The 19,841-nt window shown below is 50.2% G+C and overlaps 2 long non-coding RNA genes across 2 annotated transcripts; one reads left to right on the top strand and one right to left on the bottom strand.

Moving 5' to 3' along the window:
* Window positions 1-13,548: 13,548 nt before the first annotated feature.
* Window positions 13,549-14,577, bottom strand: LOC120680050. The gene is made up of 2 exons (XR_005677448.1): window positions 14,435-14,577; window positions 13,549-13,665 (listed from the first exon to the last, which is right to left on the bottom strand). It is a non-coding gene; the product is annotated as an uncharacterized LOC120680050 (long non-coding RNA).
* A 59-nt stretch (window positions 14,578-14,636) lies between these two features.
* Window positions 14,637-18,198, top strand: LOC120680051. The gene is made up of 2 exons (XR_005677449.1): window positions 14,637-17,708; window positions 17,820-18,198. It is a non-coding gene; the product is annotated as an uncharacterized LOC120680051 (long non-coding RNA).
* The last annotated feature ends 1,643 nt before the right edge of the window (window positions 18,199-19,841 follow it).

Here is a 19,841-nt window from a genome sequence, read left to right as displayed (position 1 = left end):
GACTTGATCTTTACCAGACCCATGAACGGCTCGATGCGCACAGACAGATTGGAGATAAATCGTCTGACAAAGCTGATTTTACCGATGAGCTTCTGTAACTCTTTCTTTGTAGTAGGCGGCCTCATTGTCCTTACGGCTTCTTGACCCTTTAAGCCGATCTCGATTCCCCGTTCGTGCACCAGGAACCCTAAGAATTGACCGGCCGATACGCCAAAAGCGCATTTCTTTGGGTTCATTCTGAGCCCAAACCTTCGAGTCCGCTCCAAGACTTGACGCAAATCTTCCAGATGTTCCCCAGCCATTGCCGTCGCCCGCCACGTCGACAGCAAACACGGAGAGATAACAAGAAAAAAATTTCGGCCAACCGCACGGGCTGGCCATTTCTGTATTTCCATTACTATTCGAAACTGAATACTTAGTAACTGGCCAACTACTAGAGCAAGCTGTTGTTTGTACATAATGTAACAGTTTCAACTCCAAATAAGAATTATCTACTTTTAGGGGCCGGTCGCTGGGACCGGCCTCTCTAGGCCTGCTGATTTCCGTATCGTGCCAGGATGTGTTCACTCTGTGAGGCCAGTGGATAAGACCAGCCTCAACCCATTTTTTGTCGCTTTGATCCAATCACAGTCTTCCAGCGCAATCCCCGAGATCGGCTCTTGTCCTTCTGCGTCCCAGGCGTTCATATCCGCGAGCGAAACCTCGCTGGAGTCATCTGCACGGACCACCTCCACTTCGTCGCCATCCCATTGAACCAAACACTTGTGCATTGTGGAAGGGACACAACAATTGGCGTGAATGCAATCCCTCCCAAGCAGCACTGTGTACGTACTCTTACTGTTGACGATGAAAAATGAGGCCGGGACAGTCTTGCGGCCAACTGTCAATTCCACATTGAGGACCCCCTTCGCCTCCGACGGCTGCCCGTTGAAATCATTGAGCATCACATTGGTCTTGATAAGATCAGCAGAAGAACGCCCCAGTCGGCGCAGCACCAAATACGGCATCAAATTGACTGCGGCGCCAGTGTCGACCAACATCCTGTTCATAGGCTTGCCGTCGATGAAGCCCTTGAGATATAATCCCTTCAGGTGCTTGTAGCTCTTTTCCTTGGGCTTCTCGAAGATGATCGGCTGGGGACCAAGATCGAGCTGTGCGACGGCCAACTCCTTCGGTTGGGGCGCCCGAAACTCTGATGGGAGCAAGAACACCATATTCACATCAGCCGATGGCTTCTCATCGGCTTTTAGCTGCTTAGGATGCCACTCCCTCCTTGGAGGGCGTCTTTCCACCCTTCGCGGGTGCCTGACTTGCTCCGCGAGATCCGGACGCGCCTTCCTCAACACGTCGGGGTACCTTGCTTCCGCCTCTTCGAGATTGCGTAGGCGCTGCACTCTGCGCTTCTGGGAGCGATTGAGTCCGCCGGGACACCATCGTGGACGATGATACTTATCCTCTTCTTTGAGCTCAAGATCATCCTTGGATGGCCGCTCAACATGGTCGTCGCAACGCACTTTGGGCCCCAGGCGCCGAAACACTGACGTCTCGCCTGACTGGCGTGCCCGAGGCCTGCACTCCAGGCAATCATCGATAGTAGGCAATCGGCTCATGCCTGAATTCCAACAGTACCTGAAGAACGGGCAATGCCAGTGGTCGCGTATAGCCTGACACCTCCCCAACGTTCTCCTCGTGCGATGCTCGTACTCCTCTTCCGATTCATACCGGTGACGCAGCTTGTATTGATACTCGTATTTTTCAAGAAGCCGATTGGAAGCTAGGAGTTGATTGCGGATGTGACACACTTGTTCCTTAGTGATATGTTGCTGCTCCGACTCGTCTTTATCCTGGGGCCGTTTGCCAGAATCGGCCTTTTCCCTCTGCTCGTCACGGCGGCGTACGGGTCCCGCCATGTTAATCTGGAATGCAAAATTCTGGCCCCCCGGGTATAAGATCTGATAGCTCCACCATGTTAGCCTGTGGGAACGGTTCACTGTCAACCTTAATCGTGTGTTGGGCTAGAATTAATCGGCCTTGCTCAATAGCCAATTGGATCTGCCGACGCAGCTCCTTGCAATCACTCGTGGCATGGGTGAACGAGTGGTGCCACTTGCAGTACGGCCTCCCCTGCAGCTCTTGCGCCGTTAGCCGCTTGTGGTTCTCTGGGAGCTTCAACTATTTTTCTTTGAGCAGTAGATGGAATATCTGCTCTGCCTTGGTCACGTCAAAGTCAAAGCCCTTCACAAGCCCCTTCTGTTTGACCCTCTTGGACGGGACGGGGTTTGCCCCCCGGGTCCACTCTGCCACGGCCACTTCTTGTTCCCCCCAGAATCATCAGAATCATCTGCTTGGGCCATGTTGACAGGGCGCTTGAATTTTTCCTGGTACAGCTCAAGGTGTTAGTGCTCATACGCCGTGAGCTTCTGCACCATGTGCGCCAGAGAGGTGAACTCCAACTGAAAAGCCAGATCCTTGATCGGCTTAGCGAGCCCCATAACTACCAAATCGACTACCTCTTTTTCTGTGATGCGCGATGAGTAGCATCGATTCTTAACCTCTCTGAAGCGCTGTACGTACTCTGACACATTTTCCCCTCGCTTCTGCTTGACTTGGGTGAGATCGGCAATCCCGGCTTCAGCGGCCTCTGAGTGATACTGGGTGTGGAACTGATCTTCCAGCTGCCTCCATGTACGGATCGAATCTGGGGGCAGTGACGTGTACCATCCAAAGGCTGAGCCCGTGAGAGACTGGCAGAAGAACCGGACCCTCAGAGGATCCGATACTGAGATCATCCTGAGCCGCATTAGGTATCGGCTCACATGCTCGATGAAGCTGGCCCCTTTTGACCCGCTGAACTTGGTGAACTCCGGGAGCCGATACTTGGGTGGCAACGGGATCAAGTCGTAGTTACTTGGATACGGCTTGGAATAACCGATCGCCTTTCTCTTGGGCAGAATGCCGAACTGGTCCCTTAGTATTGCGCTAACCTGCTCCACACTAAGAACTCCTGGGGCCGAGGGCTCAGCACTCAGCCCGGTAGCGTACTTTGCTAGCCATGCTTGTTTCTCCGCATCTGTTCCTGAAGCTCCCGTAATCGCCAGCTGTCCCGCGCGTGTTGGTTTGATGTTGTCAGGTATGTACACGCACGTGTAGCCGTGCGGGATCTCCTTAGGCGGCTCGCTCAGGAACTGGTGCTCCCCGGGGTCACCGCCGATCTTGTAGATGACGTATATCGGCGAACTTTGCGGTCCTGGGGTTGTGAGCGAGTATGATACTGGCGGCCTGGAGTGAAGCAGGGCTTCTCCCCTGTGACTCCCCAGGACTGGTCCCGATGGGGAGTACTGGTTCTTGATCACCTCCTGGACGACGTGATGCGCCACGCGCTCGAGCTCGTTCACTAGGCTTTCTGAGTGCCGATGAAGCGAGTGAGCCACCATGTAGTTCATCTCCTGGTTCAGGGCCCTGGTGCGCTCCTCTGATGGTACGGACAGGTCAACGTTGTCAAGAGTGCCTTCGGGTGAGAACCCCTTCCACCTGATGCCGTGGCTGCGGGTCTTCTCGAAAGAGCCGATGAGATCAGCTTCAAACTGAGCTTTGACCTCATCATACTTCCACTGGTGTTCTGGAGTCAGCTCTTCATACGTGACAGGTTTGGTGACCGGCGGAACCGGCGCTTGGTCCTGAGGTCCAGTCATCCCGGCGGTGGACGTTGTTGCTGATGGGTCCCACCGGGCGTGCCAGAATGTGTTGTCGGTCAAAACCCACCGGCGAGTAGCGACAGGCAACACGAAGAGCCGGGAGGCTGCCGGGGCGCTGGCTGGCACCGGTCCCTCGGTCAACGGCCCAGATCCTGGCACACGACGACGCTTCCGGAGATGCAGGGCGTGCCACCTGACCTATACCTGGTTAGGAAGGTGCGCACGTGCTTGCGACGATTTGCCTGCATACACAAACACTTGTAAACATTAGTCCGAGCCGTGGTCGGCTCCCCGGGACGACTCTTGCATTGGCTTTTAAAGAGCCGATCGAGTCCCGGTGTCAGATCAGATCTGTATATATCAGGATATTGATGAATAGAGCAAATAACTGCAAAAACTGCTTCAATTAAATCTAGCTGATTCAATCTACGACGGTAAAAGCTTCACTGCTAGGTCGGAACATCCTACACGTAGTTGGGCCTAACGAGCGTAATAAACGACTCAACCTTAACCAGAATAGAGGCCTAAGAATAAGCGAAAGCCGATTCCCGGATCAATTCCCTGTTAAGATCAAGGCAAAGCATCTAATACGTCGCCGGATCGTCCAACCCGTTTGCAAGGCCTAACCTAGCAGATATTAAGCCAATTCTTAAGTATAAGAACAAACCATAACAGATTAGATCAACTAGATACAAAAGGAGCAGGGTGTTATCTCTGCGCAACTAATTCCATGCAACGAGAATTAGCGTAAGATTAATACATGATCACGCAAAAATAACATGATATTCGTAGATGATAAACAACAAGAGCATAATAGATCTACTAAAGGTCATGCTACGAATATCAGGATAACTAGCACTACTCGCCATAAAAAACGCTTCAGTACGAGTAATACCATGGTAGAGGCAAGAACAATGCTGCCCTGATCGCAATAAGCGATCAGGGCAGCATGGCGCTTATTTGGATGAAAACCCTAGAATTAGGGGCGGCGGTGCGCCAAGGTGTTGTTGCAAAACGTGATGACGTTCTCTCTTTTACGAATGTCATAGGGTACATATTTATAGTCCGGAGACTTGGAAAACAATCGAAACTAACATGTCCATATTGGACTCTATCTCTAACTGAACTAATCCTAAAGGTACATGGCCCAAATGGCCCGAACACCCACGCAGGAGCCGATTCGTAAGCCTCCTTTAATTTCTGCATTAAGCCCAACTCACTCGCGGCCCATTAATTAACCCTGTTAATTTATGGCGATAACAGTTACCCTGACCAAATGCGCACATTGATGATCTGCTCTCAAGCGCTAATCAAAGGGCTCAGAGATCCCTTTCCACATACTCGGCAAATTCAGAAAAGAACTCGAACCGTGGGCACAACATTAACATTAAATTAAAAACATTATTTACATAAATATTGTTCTTCGCTGGTCCATTCTGACCAACTTTCCTTGCAGCAAAACAAATGAAACAAACTCCTGGAGACCGGCAGCCTACAGCTCGGAAAACGCTCGGCGATCTCCAGGACGGCGGCATGGTTGGCCTCCCACTCGGCGTCCGAGCAGTCCTCGGGGACGTCGTCTCCCACCGGGTCCAGATCCGCTTCCGGGAGGTGGGTCTTCACAAGACCCAGGGTATGCTGCACTGCATCCTTGGTAGCTTCCTTGACACAGGCCTCCAGCCGGCCGCGTGACGCCTCTAGCCTCTCAACCAGGCTCTCGGCAGCCGCCACGCCCTCGGGCTTGAAAGCCCCAAGCAGCGCCTCCAGCGGCCTGCTCAGGCGATCCAGCGTCGCCCGGCCCTGCGCCACTTGCTCCTCCGCTTCTGCAAAAAGCACTCGGCTGGGTCAGCCCAAGCTAAAGAACATGACAGAAAGAACACAGCGTATGATCTCCGGGTCATACCTCACCGAGCCTCCCGTTCCAGGCGAAGCTTCTCCTTGGTGGCGGCCACCCGCGCCTCGGCCACCTCTCGGAACTTCTGCAGCTCCTCGTTGGCCTTGATGTAGGCCTCTAGCTCTAAACAAAAGCAAGTCAGAGACAAAACAGCGCGCAAAGAACTCGGCAGACATGACTACGACTACATACCGCGCTTCTCCTTGCGCAGAGCATCCTCGGTCTTGACCTTGTCGGCCTCTAGTTGGCAGCTCCTTGCCTCCATCTTGGCCACCCTGGCCTCGAGCCTCGCCACTCGACTGATGGTGGCGCTCCCTTCGGCCAGCTCCTGGGCGGCCTGCTCAGACAGCTCCACAAGAGCCTGACGAACAACTATGCATTACAAGACAACGCCTCCAAGAACAAGTCGGCTTCACAAATGGAGGAAGGCAGGAGACTTACCTCGACCCATTCATGGGTCAGCTTGGCACACACGACCATGTGGCTGCCAAGCGATTCGCCCTCCTCGGCCTCCTCCTTCGCCGGTGGGGACCTGACCCCCTCAGCGGCCTCGGTGGGCTCGGCTCGGGTCCCGTCCGCCTCGATGGCCGAGACCTCCGCGGTCTGGACCACCTCGATGGCCGGGACCTCCAAGGCCCCGACCTCAACGCCCATCGCCCCTTCATCGCGGGGCGGATCCTACATCTCCACGTCACGGGGAGGGGGGAGACCCTGTTGCTAGCCACCTCCTCCTCCTTTTTCTCCTCCTCGCGGCGGGCGCGGCTCTTTACCGGGCTTGCCCGTGGTGAGGCAAGCTTCGCGGCATCACTGGAACCGCCCTCATTGGATGACTCCTCCGCCTTCCTCTTGGCGCCACTGAGCGTCGCCCTCCTACACCAACAACAAGGGCGCTAAGAACGACTCCAGGTAACAAAAATCAAGACAGAGAAGGATCATGATTGCAGAACTTACCCGCCGCTGCGACGCAGCAGGAACTTCAGCCTCAACGGCGCGGCCGGTGGAGTCCCCGAGCCGACGCGCGGGAGCGTCACCTCCCCGCACAGTTGGCCCAGCACCTGGGCCGCCTCCTTCCCGACATGGGGGCCGGCCGATGTCGACCCCACCACAGCGGTGGCTGGGGGCGCCGATGCTCCCCGGACTTTGCTCGCCCCCTTCCGGGTCGAGCTCCTCAGCGTCTGCTGCACCGCCACCAACCCAGCTTTCGACAGCTGGATCTTCTTCATGGCACGGCGCATCTTCCTCCTCAGGGCGGCCGACGGCGGCGGCCCCAAGGCTCCGGTGATCTCCACCTCAGGCTCACTCCCCATGGAGGAGTCGGAGGAGAACTCGGCCTCCTCCTCCATCGGCAGGCGCAGCTCGGCGGGGGCGGCGGCATCCTTCCCAGGGTCCCCCTTAGGCAGAGGAGTGGGGGACCAGCACTCCAAGACCTTGGCCTGCGAAAGAACCGAGTTGTTATACAACCCAACAGGTGCACTCAAAAAAACAGAGCGAAAACAGAGGAAACAAATCGATATGAGCAAAACAACTCGGCAAAGTTCAAGAAGTCTTACGGCGTCGGTCGGCCGCTTCAGGCGGTGGGCTTTAGGACAGCCCTTGTCCCGGATCTGCCCCGCCCTGATGCGGGCGACCCGATTCATGTCCCCGGGTGGACCCTCTCCTGGATCGGCTGCGTGAGCCGCCTGCAGAAGAAGATGGCCACCGTGAACCATTCCCGCACCCACCCCTTGTTGGTGTCACAGAGCTCGAAGTTGGAGTAGATGCTCCCCTGGCGCAGCGAGAAGGTGGCCCCGCCTACAATGTTCCAACGAACATTGGACGGGTGCCCCTTGAGGCGGTATAGAGCCCCCCACAGATTGAAGTGGGGAGCGATCCCCAAGTACCCCTCGCAGAGGTGGATGAAGATGGCGATCTGTGCAATTAAATTGGGCTTGAGATGAGTTACCTCGAGCCCGTAGAAATGGAGAAGCCCGCGGAAAAACGCCCCCGCGGGCAGCGCGAAGCCCTTCTCGTAGAAGGAATTGAACACGACCGCCTGGTTCGTGTCCTCCGACAGGAACTCCTCCCCGTAACAGAACCGCCACCCGGAGATTTGCTTCTCCGGGAGGATGCCGCGCTCCACCATGTCCTGGATGTCGCTCTCTTGGAGCGAGCATCTCTGCCAGGACGACGACGGCGGCGGGGCCTCTCCAGAGCTCCCCGAAGTCGACGACGCGGACGCAGCGGGCGAGGCGGCCATGGCGACGGTGGCAAAGCTCAGGCGAGGGGAGGAAATCGCGAGGAAGAAGAAGGCCGAGAGCTCTAGAAGCTTGCCGAGTTGGCTAAGACGGTGGAAAGCTCTGGAGCGCTCGGGAACAGGGTGGCTGCTCCGCGTTGCTTGCCCTATTTAAATATCGGAGGCCCCACAATGGGCAGATCCAAAATCAACGGCCGGATCGGATCGGGCCAGTGATTTCACGGCAGATAAGGCGGGATAAACGGTAACTTCCTTTTTTTACCGTTGCCTCTGACAACCCCGCTCCCCTGTCAGCCGCGACAGATCCGCGCAGAAAATAACGGTTGGATTTTCACCCCGATACGATTATGCTTCGAATATTCCTGGAAACGACCCGGCGTGTCTCTGTGACCCAGCCAGGGCCTCAGGGCCCGGACGCCGTGACAACTCGACGTGTCTCTATGACTCTGCCAGCGACCCTGTTCGGGGGCTGGGCGCCACGCACGACTCGGCATGTCTCCGTGACTCCGCCAGCGACCCTGCTCGGGGGCTGGGCGCCATCTACGACCTGGCGTGTCTCCGTGACCCAGCCAGGGCCTGTAACACCCGGTATATAAAAGGATATAAACCGAGCAATCATATACGTGCCAGGATCAAGTCACACGTATATACAACAGAATGAACAGTATATCACAACACATCACGTAAAAAGATATAATAAAGCGAGTACGAATGTTATTTATTACAATAATGACAAAATGTCTGATACAGAGTATGCGGAAGCGTAATACATATGGGATAACTCTCGTCGGAAGCTGAGCAGGGCGCCACAGGGACGTCGACTGGGAGACGAACGCCTAGAAGTCCTCGTAGTCCTGGTAGCGCTGTGCAAACTCCCTCGTGTCGGCAGGAACTGAGCAGCAGTAGAGTATCCCCAAGAGGAAAAGAGTAGAGTAGGCAAAAGTGAGTACACAACTTGTACTCAACAAGTATAACACAAACTATGAGGCTCTAAGGTTGGCTGACATAACTGCATTAGCTTTTAAGTCTAGGCAAAGTTTTATTAAGCTATTTACTACAAGTTGATGAATTACCATAACCCAATTACATAGTAATTAATCAGAATTAATTATGATAATACTGAGAACCAAACCAAACCAACCACCCGGGGAAACCCTCCTAACCAAAGGAAGATAACCCCACTAATCAAAAGGAGGATTTGAGCCGCTCATGACTGTGAGCACGGCTAGTATACCAGTTTTACACTCTGCAGAGGTTGCACATCTTTACCCACAAGTCGTGAGCTACGCTAGTTGTTCATCACACTTCCTTAGGTGAGATGGCTAGCAAGCACACTACGAGGCCTTTACAAAGAATCTCGTTGGTAAGGGGTAACCGCTAAGGATTCAGGCTCCGCAACGATGGGGCCCACCTCGAGGGGGTACACAGACCAAGCCTCATAGCGCAGGGACCATTGAAGCTCACCACCCCTCCTGCCCCGTCGGTAAGTTACTCCGAACCAAAATGACCTAATTAGTAAGCCAAGACCGTCCCATTCTAGTATTGTGGTTGCGCGGTTGTCCCAGGTTGTCGCTCTAATGACGTACAGTCCTTATGGAGAGTAGCTAGCACAAAACACAGTGCGAGCCCCCTAAACCAAGTTTCTAGAAAAACCAATTTTTAACGAGACGTGAGCTACTCAAACAGGCCACTCCCAGAATTAAGTTGCATATACCATTAATCAAATTAATTAAAAAGGACCAAGTGTGTTATAGCGCGGCACCTAGCACAACTAACCAAAATGCAACCCAAAGGATATATATAAAGGATATAAAGTCGCTAGGAAAGTCCTTATAGGCATACAGTATTAAAATGCAGTATGAAAATGTATTTAAAAGTGATAGGTGGTGTTCATGTTATACTTGCCTTCCTCAAACTGCTCCTGCTGCTCAAAGTGCTCAGAAGGTGGTGGCTGCTCCAGGTACTGGTACTGGGGCTCCTCAGATGGATCAACGTCTACTCACGAACACATGGCCAAAAACAATACACAACATAAACATACATGCAAACAATAGCAAAAACTAAGAAACAGTACAACAATACATGAAAACAGCAAACAAAACTATGCTAGAACTATTCTACGCGTTACAACGATCGCGTGGACATAAAGAACGCCTAAAACGGAGTTAAATCGCGAAAACTAGGCCTAAAACAAGTTCTAGGGCTTAACTGCAAGAAAAACTAAGTTTTTGGGGGTTTTCTGCAAAAACCAAGGGTCTAAACATAATTAAACATTAGATCTAAGGGCTAGCGCGTAAAACTGCCAAGGGTGGATGGCGGGTTCTAATAGGGAAAAGCTCAGGGTCCTATGAACTGGAAATAGTTTCGAACACTGTTGGACTGCGGGTTGAATATGAAGAAAGGCAGGGGTTCTTTAGCATATCTACCAGGCTGAAGCGGTACGCGCGAAATAGGACCGTCAGATCTAGATCTTGCGGCTAGGATTTGATGGGGGTTCGATCTAATCTTGCGCGTTCGTTCTTGATCAGACGGCTCAAGGCTAAAGCGAGCGACGGCGGCGGCGGCGGAATGCACCGGAGCTCCCTGTTCCGAGACGGCGCCGCGCGGAGTTCGCCGGACTTCGCCGTTTCCGGTCATCCGGAGGTCAAAACAGCCGGGATTTGGGTCAGGGAGGACCTACGTGGCATGTGTGATGCACTGGTGACCTAAGCGCGGCTCGGGAAGGCTCTGGTCGCCGAGCGTGACTGTGGTGGCGGCTCTGCGTGGGGGCGCTCTCCGGCGTGCGGTGCTCAGGCGGTCCTGGTGCTAGGGCTAGAGCGCAAAGTGACCAGGGGGCAAGCTGGTGCTTACCGAGGGCGCGCGGCGGTCGAGGTCGTAGCGCACACGTGCCGACGGCGAGGACTGGCGGCGGTGCTGGGCGGAGCTCGCAGAGGACGTCGCTGAGGGTGCGCGCTGGGCCTACTGATCTCCTCAGTCGATCCGTGTGGGTCCTGCGGAGGTGGTATGGGATCAGGACGGCCAAAGGGCCACCGGCTGTGAGAAATCGAGACGGCGGCCGAGCTCACCTGCGTCGGATCTCGGTCAAATTACGGCGAGGACGCGGCTCGGATCGGGGTAATCGGGCTCAGGGTGAAGCCTGGGCTCGGGGCGGATTTCTGGAGGGGCGGCAGGGCGACGTGGCCGCGACGGCGTGGAGCTTCTGCACGGTGGAGCTAGGTGGGGGCACGGCGTGGTTCGGCTCTGGATGCGCAGGTAGGGAAAAAGTGAGGCGCAGGGAAGGCTCACGGGGCCAATTAAAGGAGGAGGCTGTGATCCTCGGCGCAGGACGATGGCAGGCGAGCCCCGGTGATCTCGGCGGGATCCTGCGCGGGGAAAGCGGATCGCGGGCAACGGATTGCGCGATCCCAGGCTCTGGCTTCTGCTTCTAGAAGGCCAGAGCGTGCTCGGGTGGCTGGCCGGTGGGGCTACGAGGTTGGGGTGGTCCACAGGGCAGCGGGATGAGCGAGCGGGCCGGAGCAGAGAGCACTCGGCGCGGGGAAGAAGGAAGGAAAGGTTGAAGAAGGGGCGCTGACGGGTGGGGCCGTGGTGTCAGTGGCAGAAAACGCGTGGCGCGGGCGGTTGCTGGCTGTTGGGCACGCTCGGTGTGAAGGGAGGCGGTGCTGGCGTGCGGGTGGAAGCGGGCCACGCGCGTGCGGGTTGGAATGGGCCGCGTGGGAGAGAGCGAGGGAGCGCGAGGCACAGCGGGGCGACGCGGGCTGTGGGAGCAGGCCGGCGCGCGGGGATGGGCCGGAGGAAAGAGAGGGTCGGCCCAGGGGATGCACCAGCATGAATGCACAAACATGTTAGCCCTAAAATAAATTTTAATTACTTTATGAAGCGAAAATAGATTATAAATGCAAGGCTAAGCAAATTAAATCCTAGAAAATTAAATAAATCTAATTAAATTTATTATTAAATACTGAAATTTAAATTAGGGTGTTACAGACCCTACCCCCTTATAGGAATCTCGTCCCCGAGATTCAGCTGGACTGGCTAGCGAAGAGATCTGGATATGTCTTCCTCAGCTTATCTTCTCGCTCCCATGTAGCCTCAGCTTACTGTGATGACTCCATTGAACTCTGCACATCTTGATGCGCTTGTTCCGTGTAACCCTCTCTGATGTCTCCAGAATCTTCACCGGATGCTCAATATAGGTCAGATCTTCCTGCACATCTAACCCATCCAGTGGTGCCTGCTCCTCAAGTACTCGCAGACACTTCTTCAACTAAGAAATATGGAAGACATCATGCACTCCAGAGAGATCAGTGGGCAACTCTAGGCGATAAGCAACTTCGCCTTTCCTCTCCAGCACCCTGAATGGACCAATGTATCTTGTTGCTAATTTCCCTTTCAAATTAAACCTGCGGATTCCCCGCATTGGTGACACCTTCAAGTACACATAATCGTTCACCTTGAAGGTGAGGTCCCTCCGTTTGCCATCTGCACAGCTCTTCTGCCTAGTCTGTGCAATCCTCAGATTTTCCCGCACAGCCTGTACCATTTGCTCTGCATCTTCTATAATGTCAAGGCCAAAGAGCTGCTTCTCACCAATCTGATCCCAATAGAGAGGAGTCCTGCACTTTCTGCCATACAGTGCCTCGAAGGGGGACTTCTTCAGACTGGCCTGGTAGCTGTTGTTGTATGAAAACTCAGCATACGACAGGCACTTATCCCAACTAGTACCATACTGAATAGCACAGGCTCGCAACATATCTTTCAACACCTGGTTGGTTCTCTCCTGTCTGCCCATCTGTCTGAGGATGATAAGTGGTACTGAAGCGCAGCTTCGTATCCAACGAATCATGGAGCTGCTCCCAGAACCGTGAAGTGAACTGAGATCCTCTGTCAGATATAATCTTCTTGGGCACACCATGCAAACAGACAATCCGGGAGATATAATATAAGAAGAAGGTGCCTCATATTAAGGGAAATGAGGCCAAACCATACAATGCTCAGTTTAATAGGAAAACCCGAGCGAAAATCAACACGACGCCACACCACCACACCCTGGGAGAGGAACCTACAAGAGACCACCAAAGCAAGCGCCGTCATTCAACGTTGTTCCACGCCAAAACTGGCGCAGCCCGCTGCAAGCCTGGATAGAAACCACAGCTCCTCCATCATGGCACTGTCCTCCTCATGCCGCACGCACATAGTGGTCGATCTCCCAGCCGCCACCGCGAAGCAAAACCAAATCTTGACCCTCGAAGACACCTCAACCGCGTGGGGGCCTCGCCACATCCACCGCCTCACAACACAGAAGCAAAACCACCTTAAAGTGACACTCCACCACTGGACACTGCTTCGCCAAGACTTGCTAAGTCGCCATGGTTTAAAGATTAACCTTGCCACCACCGGGATCACCACTGCACCACAAACGCCGACCCAAAGCTAACAGCAATCATGAGCCCTCAGCACCTCCAAACACAGCCATGAACGAGCCACCACCACCCAACGGGCCACCCCCACCCATGGCTGCCTTCCCTCACCATTGGCATCACAACACTGCCGCAAGCCAAACCCGATCTCAAAAAGCCTTCAAGAAGGGCACGACGCCAATGGCGCCGCTGACTTACCTCATGAATTAAAGTTACAATTCTTATCATAAGACAACATATTTAGATTCGCAGAATAATTCAATACTAAATCAATGAAATATTGCTTTGAGTAAGGTTCTAAATTTTTCGAATGTGTAGGCAGAATAAATAACAAGTCAAAGCTTTAGCAAAAACCACGGCTACGTTTGCTTTCCTTTGATGAAGATCAAGAGAACATGAGTTAGGCGTGATCCAATGGTGCACCACCTGTTTAGCACCATGATTTCAGTACAAGCATTCACGAACATCAAGTAAAGCGCTACTACTCCCCAACCCATCATACCGAACAAAACAATGCGTATGGATTCGGGTAACAACAGCACACAGCTTATTCTTTTTGTATCCTTAATTCCTGATGGAAAATAATTCTGATCTGTTGCCACATGAAAGATAATTTCAGAACCTAAAACTTTCTAGTTATTCAAAAGTAGAGGAAAAATCATCAACATTGGTTAGATTCGAGGTGAACCTTAATCTGACAATCTGACGGATTCTGTAGAACAGTCTTACTAAAACAGTCATAACTGAAACTCCTAAATTCTGATGAATATGAACTTTAGCAATCTGGAAAGCTTGTGAAATTACATACAACTCTTTCAACTACCAACAAGTCCAAATCTGCCAATAAAGTTTCCTAAACTCCATGTTAACAGACCTGCCCAGAATTACGAGACTGAAAATAGTGAGATTCCAACCTTAGTTTCTCCCTAATCTTAAATCCGATTGAGGTGTTCTCTGCGGCCACGGAAAGATCTCTAACTCTTCTCCAACTCATATAAAGGTTTAGTATTTATTTGAGATCAATAAAAGAACGAAAAACTGATAGGAACAGAATCTGCCGAATCTGTCAACCAGCAGAGACTAATCACGAGATCCATCTCTAAATCCCCCCACCCCCCCACTAATCCAACGAAAAATACTAAATACCAGCCATAAAACTCATCCAAAAGAGGGGAGGACGTCCATGGGGTCTCACCTTTGGGTTCCCCTTGAAGGGCGACGATCTAATGATGGGGAAGATGATGATGTGCACCTCTTCTTGGTCCTCTCGTTCTCCTTAATCCGTTTTCTCCTCTTTCCCCTTCCTTTCCCTTTACTTTCTCCCTTGAATCTTGGGGCTACTGGAGGAGGAGGAGAGGGGGTGTTTTTCTTTTGTTCGTGAGAGAAAGAGGACGTGAAGGAGAGGGAGAGGGGCGGCACTAGGGAGGGGCGACAACTTAGGGGTTTTTTTGGGGGTACTGTTCATGGCACTGTAGCGCGCCGCCCGCCTAGCAACTTACAAAAACTATAACCATTTGGTCCGAACTCCAAACGCGACATGTAAATAGTCAAACGGAATGTACTCGACGAGCTCTACGCAACCATAGTGTCCGTTTTTCCATTCGATCAATGGATAAAAAAAGTTAATTTTGGCTATCAACTTTGCGCTTTCCCATGCAGAAAGTGTATTTTGCCCTTTGTTTATTTTGGGTGTTACATTCTCCCCTCCTTAAAGAAATTCGTCCTCGAATTCAGCATCACTAATGCATGATTGGGAAAAAGAACCATATATAAACAACCAATTACTTATCAGACTCGAGGAGCTCTGGATATTTCTCGCGCATCTGCGCCTCCAATTCCCATGTGGCTTCCCGCTCTGACTGATTAGTCCATAGAACCTTCACATACTTGATGGTTCTATTCCACATAACACGATCAGAAAATCCAATATGCACACTGGGTGACACTCCATAGTCAAATCCTGCTGAATAGTCAATGGCTCAACATGCATCTTCTGCTTTGGATCCTTTAGATACATCCTCAGCATCGATACATGGAACACGGGGTGCACATCACCCATCTACTCAGGCAACTACAAATGATAAGCTAATGATCCGACTTGAGCAGTGATCTTATACGGTCCAATGTACCACGGGCTGAGCTTTCATCTGATGCCAAAACGAACAACACCTTTTGTTTGTGAAACTTTGAGAAGAACCTCATCGCCAACCGAGAACTCTAAATCCCTTCATCTGACATCTCCATAGCTCTTATGATGACTCTGAGCGGTCAACAAGTTCTTACGAATCTCCCGTACATTATCATGAGTATGTTGTACCCAATGCGAACCAACCAAAGACCTCTCACCAACGACATTCCAACAAAGTGGGGAAATACACCTGCAGCCATACAATGCTTCATATGGAGCCACTTTGATACTAGCCTGATAACTGTTGTTATAAGCAAACTCTACCAAAGGCAAGTGATCTTCCCAACTACCCTTCTAGGAGAGGACACACGATTGCAACAAGTCTTCTGTTATCTGAATAGTACACTCTAACTGACCATCCGTCTGAGGGTGAAAAGCAGAGATCCAATCTAGTGCCCAAAGCACTATACAAGCTTTTTCAAAAATTAGATACAAATTTGGAAGCACGATCAGAAACAATAGACTTAGGCACACCATACAACATTACCACTTCCTTGACATACAAGGGAACCAAATCTGAAGCAGAATTTGTAGTCTTTATGGGAATAAAATGGGCAACCTTCGAGTCTATCAATTACAACCCAAATAGCATCCTTACCCCTAGGGGAACGAGGTAAGCCAACCACAAAGTCTATGGTAATATTCTCCCATTTCCAAATAGGGATCTCCAATGGTTTCAATAATCCAGATGGCCTTTGATGCTCGGCCTTCACTTTCCGACAAATACCACAAGAAGCCACATATTTAGCAATATCAACCTTCATTCGCTTCCATCGGAAGTTTTGCTTCAAATCCTGATACATCTTTGTCTCACTAGGGTGCACTGTATATGGACTACGATGAGCTTCCCTCAAAATCTCCATCTTTACTACAGCTTTCTGTGGTACACAAAGACGACCTCTAAGAAAAATAGTGCCATCCTCCTCCATAGTGAACTCACGAGGTCTCCCCGCCAAAATATGCTTGCGAACAGCCTGAAGCAAGCGATCCTGCAATTGTGCCACCCGCACATGCTCACACAATGGTGATTGAATCAACAGCTGAGTCTCCTCACGGGCAACACCAGCATAGCAGAGAGAAAAACCCATACGGTCCAAGTCAACTATCAAAGACATACAAGTCTTAGGTACACCGGTCCTACTAAGCACATCTGCAACAACATTTGCCTCGCCAGGATGATACTGGATAGTGAAACCATAATCCTTAATCAACTCGAGCCACCTCCTAGGTCTCAATTTTAACTCCTTCTGAATGAAAATATACTAAGACTCTAATGATCTGTAAGGATATCACATGACTCACCAATAGAGATAATGTCTCCAAATCTTCAATGCAAAAACACACTGCTGCTAACTCTAAGTCATTGTGTTGGATAATTCTCCTCATGCTTCCTCAATTGCTTTGATGCATAAGAGATCACCCCTACACTCCTACATGAGCATACAACAAGACCGACAGGGGAGGCATCCGTGTACATTGTGAAATGCTTGCCACTCTCTGGCAACACTAAAATAGGGGCACTCAGCAGCTTCTCCTTTAAAGTATAAGAACTTACCTAACAATCATCAGTCCAGACAAATGGAACACCCTTCATAGTTAGCTTCGTCTTCTACTTTGCAATGGTGTAAAATCCTAAACAAACCAACGAAGTAACCAGCAAGACCAAGAAAACTTCAAACATCCATGGTAGTTGTCGGTCTCTCCTACTCAACCAAAGAAGCAACATTCCAGGGATTAACAATGATACCATCCTGATTAAATCTTCTATAATGCACACAAAGTTTTTTGTTCTATCATTCTTTTCCACAAATATCATAGGAGTTGTTCAAAGCAAGACTCTTGTCTAATAAATCCTTTTGCTATAAGATCACCAATCTGTTTGGTCAATTTCTTTTGCTAAATGGCTACCATCCTATATGGAGACCTAAAGATGGGATGAGTTCCCTGAATCAACTTAATCCTAAATAGAGGCTCCAATTTAGGAGGCAAACATGGCAACTCATCAGATGAATCCTTTGTCTTCTAACCATTGTTGGGGCTACATCCTCTACTCCTGCACCTGGAGAAGGAGTCTTTGGTCCATACACGTTTTAGGGAGCAGCAAGACCCTCCGGATCAGCTCCACCTCCTCCTCCTCCAGATTATGGTTTTGGTACTTTTGGAGCTCCAGGGACATCCACTATGGCACCTCTGCATCATACACAGACAGAAGCTTCACGTCCCTCGGCAACAGAAACCTTTGCTCAATCCACAGCTGCCTCCATTTTTGGTACTCATCCTGGTATGTCAAGCATTGCAACTTCCTTAAATCCTTCGCTAGACACTGCTACCACTTCACTTGAGGCCACAACTTTACCTGAAAATGCTTATCTGACCTCAAACCTTTGGATAGGTATGCATGATTGGGGTGATCGGACTCCCTCAGATGCCACTAGCAATGGGGGTAATGGACAGTGATTGGCGCCAAGCTACTTCTCCCAGGGCCTTTATGGTGATAGATGACAAAAGGGGAGAAGAACATGGATTAAAACTTGGATTAAAGCTTCAGTTTGGCAAAGGAGAGAAGGAGAAGAGTAGAAGAAAATCTCAATTCAGAGTGTGTCTGTTTTAGCAGGACCGGTCTGACCGGTCTGTTGGACTGGTCTGACCGGTCATCATTTCTGTACTCTAAAATCTGTAATAATTTGTATCTTATTTTTATTTGTGGACTTGAGGCTTGTAATCTGTGCTACTATGTGTTATGAACAGTTTTTAATTTATCTAAGTTAATATGTGCTAGTGTGATGCTCATTTGAATGATGAAATGTTGTTTTTGGGTGTCTGCCAGGACACGCCGGTCTGACCGGTCTGCCCTGACAGAGCCAAAATTTCTTTTCTTTTGAAATGAAGTGAATATTCTTGTCATATGCATCACGTGTATCTTTTATAGACACACTTGCACTCTTTGCACCCCATGAATTCTGAGATATAGGGGGAGCTCCTATTCGTTTTAAAATATGTGCAAATTGGCATTTGAGGCCTTGGTTGTTGAATTCAATTCAAAACACATATTTAGGGGGAGCTCATGATATCTGAGAATTTGAAAATTTTTATTTGATTCATCAATCACCAAAAAGGGAGAGATTGTAAGTGCATCTAGGCCCTAATGGATTTTGGTGAGTTGATTGACAACATAATTAAAGGACTAATGATATTATTGAAGTTGTCATGAGCAGGGATTTATTTGCAAATCAATTATTGTCATTAGCTCATGTGATATAGAATCAAACAAAAGGCAAATAGTAGTGAAAGTCAAGCATATTGTGAAGAGAAACAAGATATAAGTGTTCATGCAATGACAACAAGTGGTTTCTATATATATGGCTTGGCATAAATTTAAAAGGTGTTTGATTAAAAGAATGATAGCAAAGCATGACACATATATGAGATTATTTCTCATTCAAGTCATTGATGTTTGGAGGAAGCTTGAGATATGGAGCATTATATATGAGATCAAGCTCAAGCAATCAAATAGAAAGTTCAAGTGGAATTCATTGTTGATGTGCAAAGCTGAACTTAATGTGGCAAGGGTAAGTGATGAAGAAGCCAACCGAGATGACTAGTGCGAGGGACTAAGCAAACTTTGGTGAAGCAACGGCTTACCATGTGCGAATTGCTAGGGTGAAGTTGCTAGTATCCGTGGGGCTTTCGAAGTATCATATCTAAGCTATGTTGGGAGAAGCAATGCAATGCATCAAGTATATTATGGAGTGACTTGGATTCATGGACATACTTTACTAAGAGTTGGAATTCCGAAGTCACTAGCTCAAGTATGGATTTGCTCATGATAAGAAAATGCAATGTTGAAGTCCCAAGATTGACAAGTCAAAGTATGGCAAAACTGAAGTGATTCAAGGCTCAAGTGGTTGAATTGTGTTTTATATTTAATCTTGAGTATAGGTATGTCGTACTATCAAAAGAGATGCAACATTGATTGTTTGACTTGGTCAAAAGTGCTCATAGATAACCCATGAGAGAATCCTGAGAGAAACCCTCTGAGAACTAACTTAGAAATACTTGAAGATCAAGTCTTGACTTGATGGATCAAGTGAGGTCTTATATACAGGGGTTTGGGGTTCTCTGGCCCTGACCGGTCCAGGGGACCGGTCTGACCGGTCATGGAGAGTAACAGCTAGTTTTAGCCAGACTAGTCTGACCGGTCTGGAGGACCGATCTAACCGGTCTAGTCTGACAGTCTCAACGGCTAGTTTTTGAATGATGGGTATTTATACCCCTTGGCCCTCTCTTGCGTGGGCTGCTGGTTTCTTGCATTCTCCTGAGCTTCTTGAGGCATTTTCTTGACCAGCTAGCTCTCCCCAACACTCTTTGTGAGTTGTGCTAACTAGATTGCATATCCTTGGATTGGGTTGAGAGA

This window comes from Panicum virgatum, chromosome 6N, assembly GCF_016808335.1.
Source record: "Panicum virgatum strain AP13 chromosome 6N, P.virgatum_v5, whole genome shotgun sequence".
In the NCBI taxonomy this organism is placed as follows: domain Eukaryota; kingdom Viridiplantae; phylum Streptophyta; class Magnoliopsida; order Poales; family Poaceae; genus Panicum; species Panicum virgatum.
This window is presented reverse-complemented; position numbering and strand designations above follow the sequence as displayed.